The following is a 14,789-nucleotide window of genomic DNA, read 5'->3' on the forward strand; positions in this document are numbered from 1 at the left end:
GTGCATCACTGCCGAGCAACATGCACTGAGAATGAGCGGCAGCACGGAAAATACCACTGTACAAGATAACACTGCAATTGCCTTGTAAAGGGTCTCACCAGTGTAAGGGTGAGGTTTAATGGAGAAGGACCCAAGTGTGCAACAGAGCAACGGGGGAGAATGCAAGATTTGCTTTTGTATCACAAGCAGCCGGACTGTCCAGCATTGCATTGTAACCCCATTATCACAGCAGCCAATTGTTACCTAACTTGTAATAGGCAGATAAATATTTGCGGATTGGTTATTTTGGTTCAGTGTAAATTTTGCACCTGAATTAAGATTTTAGCAAAAGATCCCCATCGATTGTTTAAAGAACAGGAACAAAGTAAGCAAAAGCAGAATTTAGGTTCTGTCTAGTGCGATTTCCACATGTACATACACATTCTGTTTACAATAGGGATCAATGATGCATATTTCAGGCTGTGGTTGGGATCTGTACAAGTCGTAACCACATGAGATAGCAACAGCTTCCCCCAAATCTTTTACATTTTTACTGTTCAATACGATGACTGTTCAATCTTGGCAGCATATCTGTTCTATACAAAATAAGAGTAACATCACAACATACTCTGGTATCAAGGGACAAAATAAACAATTGCTGCCTGCGTTTGTTCTGTGCACAGCAGTTAAGAAAACCCTGTATTCTGCTTCTCTAAGTCAAGGAAGAAACTGAATGTGTTTTGGGCAGTTTCTAGGTGCAAACAAAGCAAACTCCTCTAGGAGGCGCAATTTTTTAATATTTCTTTGCTTCACTATAATTAAGTCGACTGTGATTGTGTTTTTTTAAACCTTCAGTATGGGGCAGCTCACCGAGGCTTATGTTGGCCACACATAGGCTGATCCCGTCACTCTGCACAAGGGCAAATTTCAAAACTGGCCAAAAGCATGGATGGTCAAACTGGGCATTACCCACGCATTTAGCTCTCAGACAAAGCAGTTGGAGGACATGGCAGTCCTGGTGGTGTAGTTGGCAAATGTCAACGACTGTCTGGGTGTGCCGTCATCTGCCAACCATACCAAGTGACTGCCATGTCATCCTGGATTCCTAGAAAATCCCAACAATGATCAGATGACTGGAGCATTCTCCGGCATCGCACTCGATTTTTGGTCACATACGGTGAATCTGCCCATCCGGCTGTGCTGCAGCATGCTGCAGCTTTAAGTGCGTTCAATGCTGCACCACCTAAGCTACCTCTTCCCATGACCAAGTTCAGACCCTGCCCTGCACTAGCAATCCCTGTCTCTGACAACTACTCCAGTTCTGGGGTTATACAGGCTCTCCGCACAATACCTCGAACAGCACTAACTGCAACGCGACATTACACCATCCTGGGGAACAGCCAAGAAAACTTTAACATCAGCATTGAGAGGTATTTCTCAGAGACTTCAGAACTTGGCTGAATATTTCAAGACTTCTGTGCTTATCCCTGACAGCATCTCGTCAGTGAACTGAAATTCAACCCCTGCACAAAACCAGTTTATTAATACCATTAATTGCATTTTACAAGTGCTTTGATCACAAAGAGGAATGAACGGGGCTCCGAGTCTGCTTAAAACTTAAGCAGGGTGAGTAATGGCCATTTTATTATATTAGCACATAATAATGTGGATAAAGTACCAATGTAAAGTATAACGATGACCTATGGGAAAATGAATGTGTAAGAACACAAAACTGGCGGTCTGACAAAAAACGAGATGTTTGGTGGATATTTTCTTTATATGATAAGGAAATTACATACCCGTTGAATGGACTTCATTAGTTTATATTGCGGTCACACCACCTAAAAAGAAAACAAAAAAATAGGTAATGTCTATGGTCAATCAAAGAAACCATTTGAAATGAGACATTCAACCTACAATATATAAAGTCTATGGCCTTGCAGTTTATACAGTAGTGTTCCATTGCTCTGTGTGACAATTCTGCAACTACTGGCCTTCTAAATGGGACGCTGTAAGACTTACTACTACATACCTGCCAACTCTCCCGGAATGTCTGGGAGACTCCCGAATTCTGGGTGGGTCTCGCGGAGTCCCGGGAGAGTATGACAGTCTCCCGCATCTGCCCACTTCCTAGTGAAGTGGGCAGAATTAAATTCACCGTGAATGGCGGCATTTGGCACTGCCCCCCGCTGTAAAATTACGCGTTTGCGTCATTACGTTGCAGGGGTGGGGCTAAAATGATGCAATTTTCAAAGCCCCGCCCCCTCTATGCCGACCTGCTCCCGAATCATACTTGCAATAAGTTGGCAAGTATGCACTACTATAATGCCACAAATAGCGATAATTCTGTGAGTGAATAATAGAACATTGGATAACAGTTCTGAATGTCAAAGAGTACCAAAGTAGCACAATGTTCTATTTATTGTTTTGTTTGTGACTTAGAAAAATTTTAGGTTTTCAGAAGATTTTCTTTTGTTTGCACTTCCACATTGGTCTCATTTGTCCTCCTCTGCCGTCTCGAATGATTTTATTCACTTGTACACATTTCGTTAATTTAAAGATGCGCATCTTTTTCTCTTTCACTAATTACTAGTTGGTTTTTCTGGGAGTTGACCACTCCCTCCAGCTGCTGCATGCTTTAGAAAGCGGAGATTCAGGGAAGGTTTTAAATGTGACACCCCGAATATATATTTGTTTCACTGGCTAGGGAGGGATTCGCCTACAGGAGATGCCTTGATGTTAGCAGATGAGCTTAACCCCAGTATAGCTATGTCGTGCACAAAATTCTCCTTTATGTATATGCTGACACACAGTGATTTATATATATTGTTTGTTTGTGAGCGCCGGACAACATTTTTCTTAGGTTTTCAGAAGAACCCCCAAAATTTTAAAACAAGGTTCCCTAGACTTGTGCTCGATCATACACTTTGCCATCTACATTGATATACCCAGGTATTAATGCAACGCAGAGGAGAAACAATAGTTTGGGGATGTTATTGGATAACTAATGTGATATTTTGCTTCTACTCAATAAATTGATTACAAGCAAGTTCTTCTATATAATCAATGCTTTAAGACTGAAGCACCTAAAAAGGCAGAGAAAACTACCATTGTATATGTCCCATCACTTTGCTGAAAGCAGCCATGTCTAAAAGGCCATGTACAAAGTAGAGATTCTAATTGTGTTTCAATCTGTAATTGGAATAGTAAGAAGTAGCCGTTCTCAAAGCTTCATTATCAGAAGTGATTGGCTTTGTACGTTCTGTACAGATTTATAGACTAAAATAAAGCGGCCGGCCACTAGTTCAGACGGACTCGTACGACTTGGCTTTTTCACTCCAACTCAACATCTTTCTTTACATTGGGCTGTATACTAGTTATGGACAATGCAGATTGTTAGAAAGGATGGTTGTCTTCTGTCCAAGACACAATGAATAACTCGTCACTGAAATTAGCCTCAGTGCTACATAAATAAATAAAAATTAAATCTAGAAACATCTTAGAAAGTAGAGTTCCGGAATCTGGCACATTCTAGGCCTTCTGTACAATCTCACATGAGAACGGACGTGTTGATAAGCAACATGGGGTAAAATTATACCCAGTGGGAGCTTGTAATCTGCAACATTCCACAGAACAATAACTATCAAAATGAACAAAAAACAAGAAATTGCTCTGGATTAGCCGCACCGAGTGCACAGCAAGTTTACTATTCCCCCACATGAAATGAGCAGGCTGCGAGCAAGTGACCTAGATTTTATTGGCCATGTTTCCATAATGCAATATAATTAGAAAACAACCAGATACTTCACAGGCTTGAGCAAAAGCAGAAAACCACTATGTAATATGAACGTGGAAATAGTAAAATAGTAGAAACCACTGAACTAAAATTCTCCTTTTCTAGAATGCAAGTTCCCAGGGTGAAAGAAGTGTGAAGCAACAGAAAACAGTCGCTGGGATAGAACATTAGTTCCCTGAGTCACATTCAAAATATCCATGAAACCTATGCGGGAGGGGTGGTTTGAAATAAAAAAAACAACCAACACAAAACACGACACACTCCACATTTGTTGCTGTATTGCACGATTCCTTCAAATTTTCTATATAGTCCTCACCAACATCACTGCGTGATTTTTTCTCCACAGCATGTGTAGAGCATACTTGCCAACTCTCCCGGAATGTCCGGGAGACTACCGCATTTCGCGTGAGACTCCCGGGAGAGTGTGGCAATCTCCCTGATCTGCCCACTTCCTAATGAAGTGGGCAGAATTCGGTTCAAATGCTGCGATTCACCAGGAATCGCAGCGTTTTGCGCCATTACGTAACGGGGGGGCGGGGCAAAAATTACGCGATTTTACAAGCCTTGCCCCCTGCATGCCCGCCTCCCCCCGGCAGCTCCCGGAAGCCAAATATTAAATGTTGGCAAGTATGGTGTAGAGCTTGTCCAATATACACCGATATGGAAACTCCAATTACTCACATTGAGCACTTCAGAAAACGAATAGTGATTTTTGGGGGAAGAAAAAAAACCTTCTTCTACTATTGTCAACACAGAGGAGTGGGGAGAGGTAATAAAGAATTACATTTATGGAAAATATGGACCAGAAAAGGCAAAATCGATAAGGGCATGGCTAAAGTTAACCTGTCCAATTAGTGCAGCACTGTGGCACAGTGGTTAGCCTTGCTGCCTCACAGCGCTGGGGTTGTGAGTTCGATCCAGACAAGGGTTATAGGATTAGCCCTATATAAATAAAACAACAATGATTCTTGTGCTTGAGGTTAAAGTGTTCTCAGGCTCATTATCCATGTGTTGTACATTTTCCAGAAGGCAGAGTTATAAATATTCACTTCTATCATAATTTATAGTTTGCATCGCTGAATCCTGAATCAATAAAGATTCCTCTACATCATCGATCGCCACCGTGAGGAGCGAAAATGAAGAACATAAAATGCATAATTATCTAATACACAGGAAAACCTGTTCCAACCCCGTTAAAAGTAAGTAGACAGGAGAGCTGCAAGGCTTTGTCGCTCTTGTTTATTTATGTTCCAGGACTGAGATTAATGGTGTCTGCTCAGCTCACACTTCACCTGCAGGGGGCAGATTTTTATTTTATTAATATACACATCAAGCCAGATCATCAATTATGGCTTAAATAGGAGGTTTATACGTTTTGCAAAAGATGCACAAATGTAAATATCAAAGCATCACCTCGCAGTCCAAAATTAACACCTGCCTTGATTGCCCATGTACTCTGTACCTCCAGCCCGACTGTCAAATAGCAACAGGTATCTGCTAGTCTGACTAAAGCTGGACCAAATAACATAGAGGGATGTGCCACATTCATCCAAATACTGGATAGTTCTGCCAATTAGCCTTCGGAATCCAAATCCTAATTTTCAAATTAAAATGGTTTGGCGATTATAGCACCTGGAAGTAATTACAATGACCTGTGCCGTAATATCACACAGAAAACAGGTCCATACTTAGTTGCCCTCTTTCTTGGCCCAATCTAAATGATTTATTTTTTAAGGCAAGATACAAAGCATAATCTACCATCCCTAGAACACCATATAACATTGCGTTCCTAACTGGTCAAGCAAAAAATATATATAAAAAGATCATATATGAACGTGCAAAGGTTTAGCACAAATGCCGTTTTTAGACATCAGATGAGCATTTTTGCACAAATCTACCTATTTTTACCGGTGGCTCAGTGGTTAGCACTTCTGCCTTATAGCACTGTGGTCATGAGTTAATTTCCTGACCATGGCCTTATCTGTGTGGAGTTTGTATGTTCTCCCCGTGTTAGCGTGGGTTTCCTCTGGGTGCTCCGGTTTCCTCCCACACTCCAAAAACATACTAGTAGGTTAATTGGTCAAAAATGACCCTGTGTGTGTGTGTGTTAGGTAATTTAGAGTATAAGCTCCAATGGGGCAGGGACTGATATGAATGAGTTCTCTGTACAGCGCTGCGGAATTAGTGGCGCTATATAAATAAATGGTGATGATGATGAAGGAAGAGAGTGAATTGCAGGGCAGCATCCTGCACACACAGAACTGCAAAATGCTGTATTATCAGATAGGAGAAACTGAACGGGACAGAAGAGTTCCTTACTGGCTTTGGCATATGAATGCAAACATGTAAAAAAGGGTCAGATTTGCAGGATAAGATATAAATGAGAGTGAAGTACCGGAGAAGGCACATTTATGGGGGGGCGTTCAGTGATTTGCTGGGGGCTGCAGAGCATTTTACTTCCAGCAAAAGAACTTGAACTATACAGATGCCATTAATCTGGAGTCTTGTTATACATTTAGTGCGATGCCCTTTGCACCTATTAATTACGCTTTTACAGGATACTCCATTTTAGGCACATTTCAGCAAAAACATTCAAATACACATGTAATAAATTATTAACTTAAGATGATAGTATTAGTATGTAAAGGAAAAAGTTTTAAATTATGGAAAGCGGTTTTACAATGGACTCTAAGTTGATTTTTATTGGGGTTTTTTTACTACTTTTTTCCCCTCATCAAGTACAATTGTAGCTAAACCCTCATTATAAAAGTAGGCAGCGCGAAAAACCAGACTGGTGGTGTGTAGTTATGCATGCGTGGACAAACACGTTTTGCAATTGTGTAAATTACTTTTAATATATCCGTTTGTAATTGGCAACTGAAACCATTTGAATGAAAAAAAAAAAAAATCACTAACCAATCAGATCATTGGAATGTTCACAACAGCACAGAGTATTTCAGTACAGTAATGTGATGACCTTGTGGGAGGGACCGACCTGTCACTTGTGTGACTATGTTAGTGAGGGCAGGGTTGTCTATGACAAGAGCACAATCATGATGTGAGAAAGGGAATGGAAACAAGCCACAGACTAAAAATTTGATAGTGGAAGGAGCAGGGTACCCCGACAGCACACAAGAGGGATGAGGGATGATTATTTCAAGGTTTGCTTTTATCCAACAAAGTCACATAGCAAAATGTTTTGTTTTGTTTTTCTAAATAAATATTGGATTTGTATTTCAGCATTAAGCAAAAACATAACTGAGAATTGTAAATTAAATCAAATTGTAATTATAAAGCACAGTGCGTTCTGTGATTTGGACTGGCCAGAGACTAACGTCAACGCGTGGAAAATGCAGAGAGACCAGAGATCGGCGGACTCGCCACTTAACGGTCACCTGCCAGTGTCTTGGGAGCATTCAGGGGCCACAAGAATTTTAGGAGGATGTTTAGGGCCCACCAGTTGGACATCCCTGCCCTATACAATGAGTCACCTGCTGCTTCTATATTTCTGTATTACATCTCGTTCAAAAACAGCAGCACACCTTCGATTACCCTTTCTATAGCCTGGTAAGCAGCGTGGTACGAACAGACACCGGATGACCATGTGAGATCTAGGAAACCGCTTCATTCATAGGACAACATTTAAGAGCTACAGTGGATGCTACACTCTTCCGTAAGCGATTCCATTTCATCACCCCTCACATCAACATCTCATTCAGCTAACCAGACCACACGCTGAGCGTCCAGTATCAAATCATCACATGGCGTCAGATTATTAAGGAATCAATACTGGTGAAATAACGTCATAACATGGGTGAACTGTCATTTTATACCCGTTATGTCCATTATCACCTATTAGTAAAAACATGGCATCTATAAACCAGATATGTGTAAACCTATATTTATCATCATGTTACGCTAAAATAAGTCAAAAATAAAAGTAAAGGCTTTTTAAATACTATTAAAAAAAAAATGTTTTCAGTACATAGTACTAATGGGCTTCTTTAAACTGTCTTATGAACCTTTCAGATCAATTTGGGTGAATGCAGTATTTTTTCTCTACCCCACCCCGCTAGAGAATCTCCATATGTTCATTTGACATGAATAATGCAGGCTTGGTTCTATCACAACGTATATATATAAAAACCATTGTCAGCTGCATTCTAGATAAACTCTGCCCAGGATTAGGTTTGTTATTTTTACTCCCTATATTGTACACGCGTCCAACTAAACAACTTCTGGCCCCACGGTGGGGAATGTAAAATGCATTTAGTGCTGAACGTCTACTGTGAAACATTTGCAATTTAAATCTTATTATGATAGTGACCTAAAACACAGAACTCCCGTGAAGTTACAGCTCTCCTCTGGCATTTCCTACACAATCGGGCTGTGTGCGCCAAGTGCAGCCACAGGAAAGTGACAATTAGAGAGATAAGAACATGCAGAAAGGCCGACACCTGTGAGCTACACATGTATTCATCAGACAGCTCTTTGTTTCCCTTGCCCTGAGATATGAAAGAAATCTGGATACAATGCTATTTATTACAGAGCAAAGCAGGGTTGTGTGATATCCCAGAGCAGTGTAGACAAACCACTATTATAAAACTGAGCTGCTAGACACAGAAGGAAGTTAGAGATGTACGTAGGCATTCAGTAGAAGTTACAGTATGATGTGTATATGGCAATACATTATTAAATTCATCTGAAGGTGGAAATTCCATTCAAATTACACAATAAGGACGAGGGCCGACATGTGACTGGTTACTGGTAATAAAGACATTACAGATAATCGCGCTGTCTACAGACCACTCACTTTCTCTGTTGAATGTTTCTGCATTGTTAACTGTGCATATATCTCTCTCTCTCTCTCTATATATATATATATATATATATATATATATATATATATATATATATATATATATATATATATATATATATATATATATATATATATATATATATATATATATACATACACATACACACACATATACACACACATATACATATACACACACACACACACTATTATTGTTATTTGGGGGGTATATAAACATAGTGCAGTAATGTTTTAGTGCCTCTACAGGGTGGTTTTAGCCAATTGTTCTGGTCTGCCTATTTAAATGTTCCCACACGCCGCATCGTCATACTGCATAATTAGACTACTTACCTGTGAGTGTTGGACCTCTAGTGACGCCCTCTCTGGCCTGGACCCAGCGTGTTGGTCTTGACAGTCTTCAGTACCCAGCGCGGTTTCAGATAAGCCTTATATTTTAATGTAAGGGTTTTTAACAGTTTGCAGTGTTCTTCCCCAGAAAATTTTGTCAGCCGGGTGGCATTAAGAAGCAGTCGGGTGGGGGCAGTGTAATACTTTGCAATAACATTGAAAAATGTTGGAGGTTATTGCCCACACCTGCCAGGGCTGGTCAGACTGGTGGTCAGTGGTGTAACACACACTGCTGGCTGTAGTGCTCACATAGTGCCTGTTCTAATAGGAGAAACAATGGTTTATTCTATTATGATAGGACTCTGTTGGACTCCAAGAGCCGGGTGGGCAAGTGCTCCAGTAATTAGGTGGCACCTAATTCCCAGAGCACCCAGGGAATAGGTGCTGGTGAGAATACAGAGTTTGTGCAATAAAACGTTTGTTATACGATCCTACAAGTGTGCGGCCACTTTTGTGGCATTCTTGTTTTTTTCCATGTAAACTTTAATTTTATCATTGGATTTTATATAATGGGAAAAAGGTCAAGCAGGCCCATCAAAAAGGAATCTGTACATATAATCTATCTTTGATTTTATCAATTGTATGCAGTATACTTATAAAATCTTACATATTACATGGTGTTTTGAAATATTACACTATGAGAACTCTCCGGCTCTGTTTATTTTGTTACATATATATTTCAGGTGGGTTGCTTTCCACGTTCCATCCCTGTCCATGGAAACAGAGTGCTGTGGTGCCAGAGGGTCCCCAGGTCCTTGGTAGTCCAGCGGGGATGAAGTGGGAGCCAGGGGCTCCCTGGATCTGAACCCCACCAGCAGCTGCAGTTCCCTGGCTGCCAGAAGGGGGCGCCTCCTGGATTCAGATGAACCCAGCATGCTAAAGAGCATTCCGGAGCTCAGATAGTTCCAGAAACGGCAGCCCAGCACTGCGGAATTAGTGGCGCTATATAAATAGCTGATGGTGTTGACGACTGCTGCCCCGGAATCTGGCTGCCTACATCCTGGAGCCAGACAACGAGGCATGGACCCTGGGAGTATTTTTAGGCAGGAAATTTAAAGAAATCTCCCACCCTAGACTTACTGGCACCAGGGGTGAAGAGGAGGCCAAGTCCCCTTCTCTCTGGCAGCTGGTAACAATGGTAAAAGTGTTAAAGCTCCCAAGGCCGATACCTGTACCTCTAACCAGTGTGTAACGGTGCTTTTAAGGACCCGTTCTGAGCAATAAACATCACTGCTTCAAGATCCTGCTTTAACGTCTATCTGCCTGGTGTAATTCTTGTGAACTACATATTAGATCACTCCAATACATTGTCCGCCTGTTCTAAGGTTTGGGACCCAGGGTCCACTAACAGCGCTCTGCCTGTTACCCTGCAGCTCTGGCCATTGTGAGAGGCCAGGGGGGGACAATCCACAGCAACCTTGGTCAGAAGGAAGAGGTCAGGGGTAGCAGCCCAAGGGCCCAGCAAGAGGGTGCACTAGCAGCCAGTGTGTACCCAGAAGGAAGCAAGGTCCAGGTGCTGGTGAAGGAGCCTGGTGGTGGCAACAGAGCGCCCCCTGTAGCATTTAGAGGGGGCGCATTTGGGATAGAGAAAGGGGAAGGTGGTAAAACAGGCCCAGCCAGTCCCCAGCAACCATAAAGGGTGGCAACGTGTTTTTCAGTCACTATTTGCTCCGGCTACAGGACAGGTGTAAGTGTAGAGTGATAGTGATGATGGACGAGTCATGAGTTTGCAATTAGGAGTAACTGTAAAAAAATCGTTTTACATACAATATGCACTGAGAGCAGCCCAATACAATTATTTGATGCAAGTGATTATACTACTAACAGGTGACAATCGTTCAATACTTAATTTTATCCTGTGTTTTCCGCTGGGACTTTATTTTCATTGTGTTGGGTCTCAGCATGGTAAGTACCATATGGGAGGAGCTTAGCTACACCCGTATTTCACAAGAGACGTCTCTTCAGATCTACTCGTGGTTGAATATGTGCGGATGCCCGACTTACGTCAGGTTTTTTTTTTAAATGCTATTTTGAGTTCTTTAATGAATCAGGTCCACAAAGTCTAGGGAAAAAAAAAACTTAAGTACCTTAAGTCAATGGCTACTTACTCAATGAGTATTCATAGCATAACATGTGTCAGTGCCAAATTTAGAATTTCACATTATTTGGGTTCATCAGTGCAAGAGAGGGTCTGTTTGTTTTTTTGCTTCCTTAAAGACCTGTCTGTCCCGTGCCTCCTGTTATAGATAGGATGCCTGCATTTGTGGATCTGACTGACCTTACTGTAATGTTGTCCCTTACCCCTTCTCTTGTACTTTACAACCCCCCCTCAAATCCTTATTTTCCTGTTTGCTTTCTATAACCCTAACTGAAAAACTTCTAATAAAATCTATTGTTGGAAAAAAACAAAAAATCTGTCTGACCCTACTCCTTTCTTTTGTAAAGCTACAGTGTCGCACATCCTGCTCAGAAAACCCTTTCCTGCACTGAAGAGCCCCAGTAACTGGGAAAAAGAATATCCATTGGTGGAAATCGGATGGAGACCCCAGCTGAAAAAACTGGCTTATTTGCATATTGTCCCTAGTAAGATGCTTACAATTCTCCCAATGCATAGCCTCAGTCAGGCATTGCAAGAGATTGCTTACATGAGGCGATGCTCATATTTTGTTCCAAATTCATACACATTGGATGGATCTGGAACAAATCCATGCAGTGCAAATTTATATGTAAACTGTTTCATATTTTTTTCCAGCATCAATTTTGATACTGTTGACTCTCTTCAGTCTCGAACGTGCATGGAACGTGCATGGAACGCACTGAACGCAAAACACAAACCTTGTTGTTTACATACCCATAGGAATGCTTTTCAATATTAGTTTTGTGGCACTTGTGGATAGGGCTTTTGCTCAACTAAAAAAAAACAAAAAAACAAAAAACAAAACAGAAATCTCAAGCACCAGCAAAAGGCACTAACTGCATTCCGTCAAACACATCTAAAAACTGTACTGAATATTTGCGAGTGACATTTTCAAACTAGCCACATCTCCTCAATTTCGACCTGCATTTGTAGATGTCAGCAGAATTATAGCATTATAGGCACGTAGCTATATTCATTTCTATAAAAGTACACGCAGGTATTTCCACAGAAATCTCCACAAACAAATGACAGAGGGATGGTGTCATACAGGAATGCTGAAATCATATCACCATTCTCTCTCTTTTAGAGGGAAATCACAATATTATCATTCTCCTGTAAAGTATGAAGAAATACTGTCAAAAAGAGCTGAGTTTCAAACAACGGATTTACTGTCATCTAGTCAGATACAGGCTCAGCAATCTTGTGGGTAGATATTTTGGGAAGTGCCATGGTAATTATTAGTAATTGGTTATGAATCAGCCGCTATGATGATCATTGTCAACATTAATAGGATAATCAGGAGCGGCTTCTCCACTTAATACCAGGATCTTGCAATTACATAAAGGAACATGTTAACACATTGGACAAATAGGGGCATATTCAATTGTCAGCGAGATTGTGTCCCTGCAGCGTTTTTAAAAAAAAGTCCCGAGCGGCCGTTTGGAGTTAGAGCAGCGGGAAAACTCGTGCAATTCAATTGCGAAAGAGGGAACGCTGCCCCCGTGCGTTAAAAATTTGTGTTTGCGAGATTTTAGAGGAGTTTTAACGCTGTCATGTAGAAGACAAAAAAAAGGCTTTGCATACATTTCCATACATTAGATTGCATTACACATTGATAATATCTACATTACTTTTATTTAGCATATTGTTTAATTGAACTATTTTTTACCATACAATCATCTACACCATGTCAAAACACATTACTACATTCATATTTGTACCAAAAACATACATAAATATAATTAGTGATTTTATTTTTGTAGTTCATTACTTTTTTTTTCAAGAAAATCAACTTTACACAAGTTAGGCATTAGTGATAAACACAAGTTTAACTCTTTTTTCCACATTTTTACATGATTTCAACTACTTTTCAGATTTTTTTTTATATTTAAAACACACCCCAAGGAGGTGCGAGATAAAACCGCATATTTGCCTTTTTTACCCGCCGCGTTAAAAAAACAATTTAATAGCTTTTAATGCGGCTGCCTCTCACACACCCTATAGTTTCAATAGACCGCTCACTGGAGCGCGAGAGGAAAGTTTCTTGAAAAAAAAAACCGAAGCATTAACAATGGAATTGAATTGAGAGTAAAGTTAACCCGCTCGAAAAATGATAAAACAGCGGGGAAAATGACTCAACGCGCTCTAAATAAAATACTCGCTGACAATTGAATATGCACCATAGGTACATACACAAAAAAATATAACCAGATATCAAGAATTTTAAAGAAATTGAGCATTTCAAGTGAAAATGCAAATAGTGTAAAATAAAATCTAGAAAGTTTAAATGAGAAAAATAATATATATATATCTATATATCTGTAATATAAATGCCTAGTGGCGTGTGTTAGTCTGTCTGTGTGTGGGAAAAAAAAACCAAGCTGCAGCGCCACCTGCTGGGCGGAGTTATACACTGACCTACTAAATTCTTAGTGTGTGTGGGGAAAAAAACTCAGAAAGGGCTGAAATTTGGTATACTAAGATGTTTTTAATTTGTTAATTGTTAAAAGTGTTTATAAAGATTTAAAAAATATATATATATATATTGAAGTAGAAGTGACAGTTGGGAGTGGTTGGTGGTTGCCGGGGGTGACAGTGGGGAGTGGTTGCCGGGGGTGACAGAGCAAGAGGAGTGTGATACTCAGGACCGCTGAGAGAGATCCCTGTGTCTGGATAGACATCTGGATAGATGTGGCGATGAAAATGAAGGATGAGGTGATGGAGAAGAATGATGAGGTGGTGACATGTGGACAAAACCACATTAAAAAAGGGCGCTTGCGTCGGGAAGTAACGCTCTTCCCCTGAGGAGGCCTGGGCTATGGCCCAAATGCATGACAAGAACCTTTTTAACACCTTAAGTAGCTTGATTTGATTAGAATGCATGAGTATCATGCACGGGTTAACTTGTGTATATATGTATATATGTGTATATATATATATATATATATATATATATATATATATATATATATGTGTATATATATATATATATATATATATATATATATATATCATTTTTTATCACAAGAATGATGCACTCACACGATAAACTCCGTTTACTTGCTATTCATGGGATTGTACAATCCAAAATTGTCGCCTTTTGTTCGTAATTTATATATCGGTGTCATAGCTGCTGAGAGCCTACTAACTGCAGTGTCCTTCCCTCCAGCTTACACCTACACACCCATCAGCCAGCACCGGGGCACGATCCAGGCTAGCAGATGGCGTTGGACAGAACACAATTCAGGATTCCACTTCTGGGAGAGCTTCCTTGTTCCACAGCGCAGGCGAACTCCTCATGGGGAGACTGACTCCCAACCTCACGTCCATCTGTTTTGGTTTACTTTTTTTCTAATAGTACAAATAAATAGCTATTTAACCCATGATTGTGATCAATTTGTTAAATTAGCACCATATTTTATAGGTAAAATGGATTTTGGATAATGTAAAGATAATTGGCATCTGGTGCTCTTAAAATACCAACCGTCCATGATATAGGGTCCTATATCCCATTATATAGTCTCAAAATGCTGTAACATGTCCTAATTTGCTACCATTATATACCACCATAATGCCTTGTGTGTCTTCTATACAGTCTCCTAGGTAGGTCACCACTGTCCTGGTTACTCTACCAAAAGCCCTTGGAT

At 40.4% G+C, this 14,789-nt stretch overlaps 1 protein-coding gene across 2 annotated transcripts in view; it reads right to left on the minus strand.

Annotated features, from left to right (window-relative positions):
- Nucleotides 1-14,789, minus strand: part of TIAM1 (TIAM Rac1 associated GEF 1) — a 225,817-nt gene that overhangs the window by 175,596 nt on the left and 35,432 nt on the right. Inside the window, exon 2 of one of the 2 annotated variants that reach the window (XM_075197149.1) lies at nucleotides 1,779-1,820. The exons of the other annotated variant lie outside the window; for it this stretch is intronic. The gene's annotated coding sequence lies outside the window, so the exon portion shown is untranslated. The remainder of the gene's footprint in view (nucleotides 1-1,778; nucleotides 1,821-14,789) is intronic. 2 annotated transcript variants of the gene reach the window in all.

Source organism: Mixophyes fleayi, chromosome 2 (assembly GCF_038048845.1).
Source record: "Mixophyes fleayi isolate aMixFle1 chromosome 2, aMixFle1.hap1, whole genome shotgun sequence".
Classification (NCBI taxonomy): Eukaryota; Metazoa; Chordata; class Amphibia; order Anura; family Limnodynastidae; genus Mixophyes; species Mixophyes fleayi.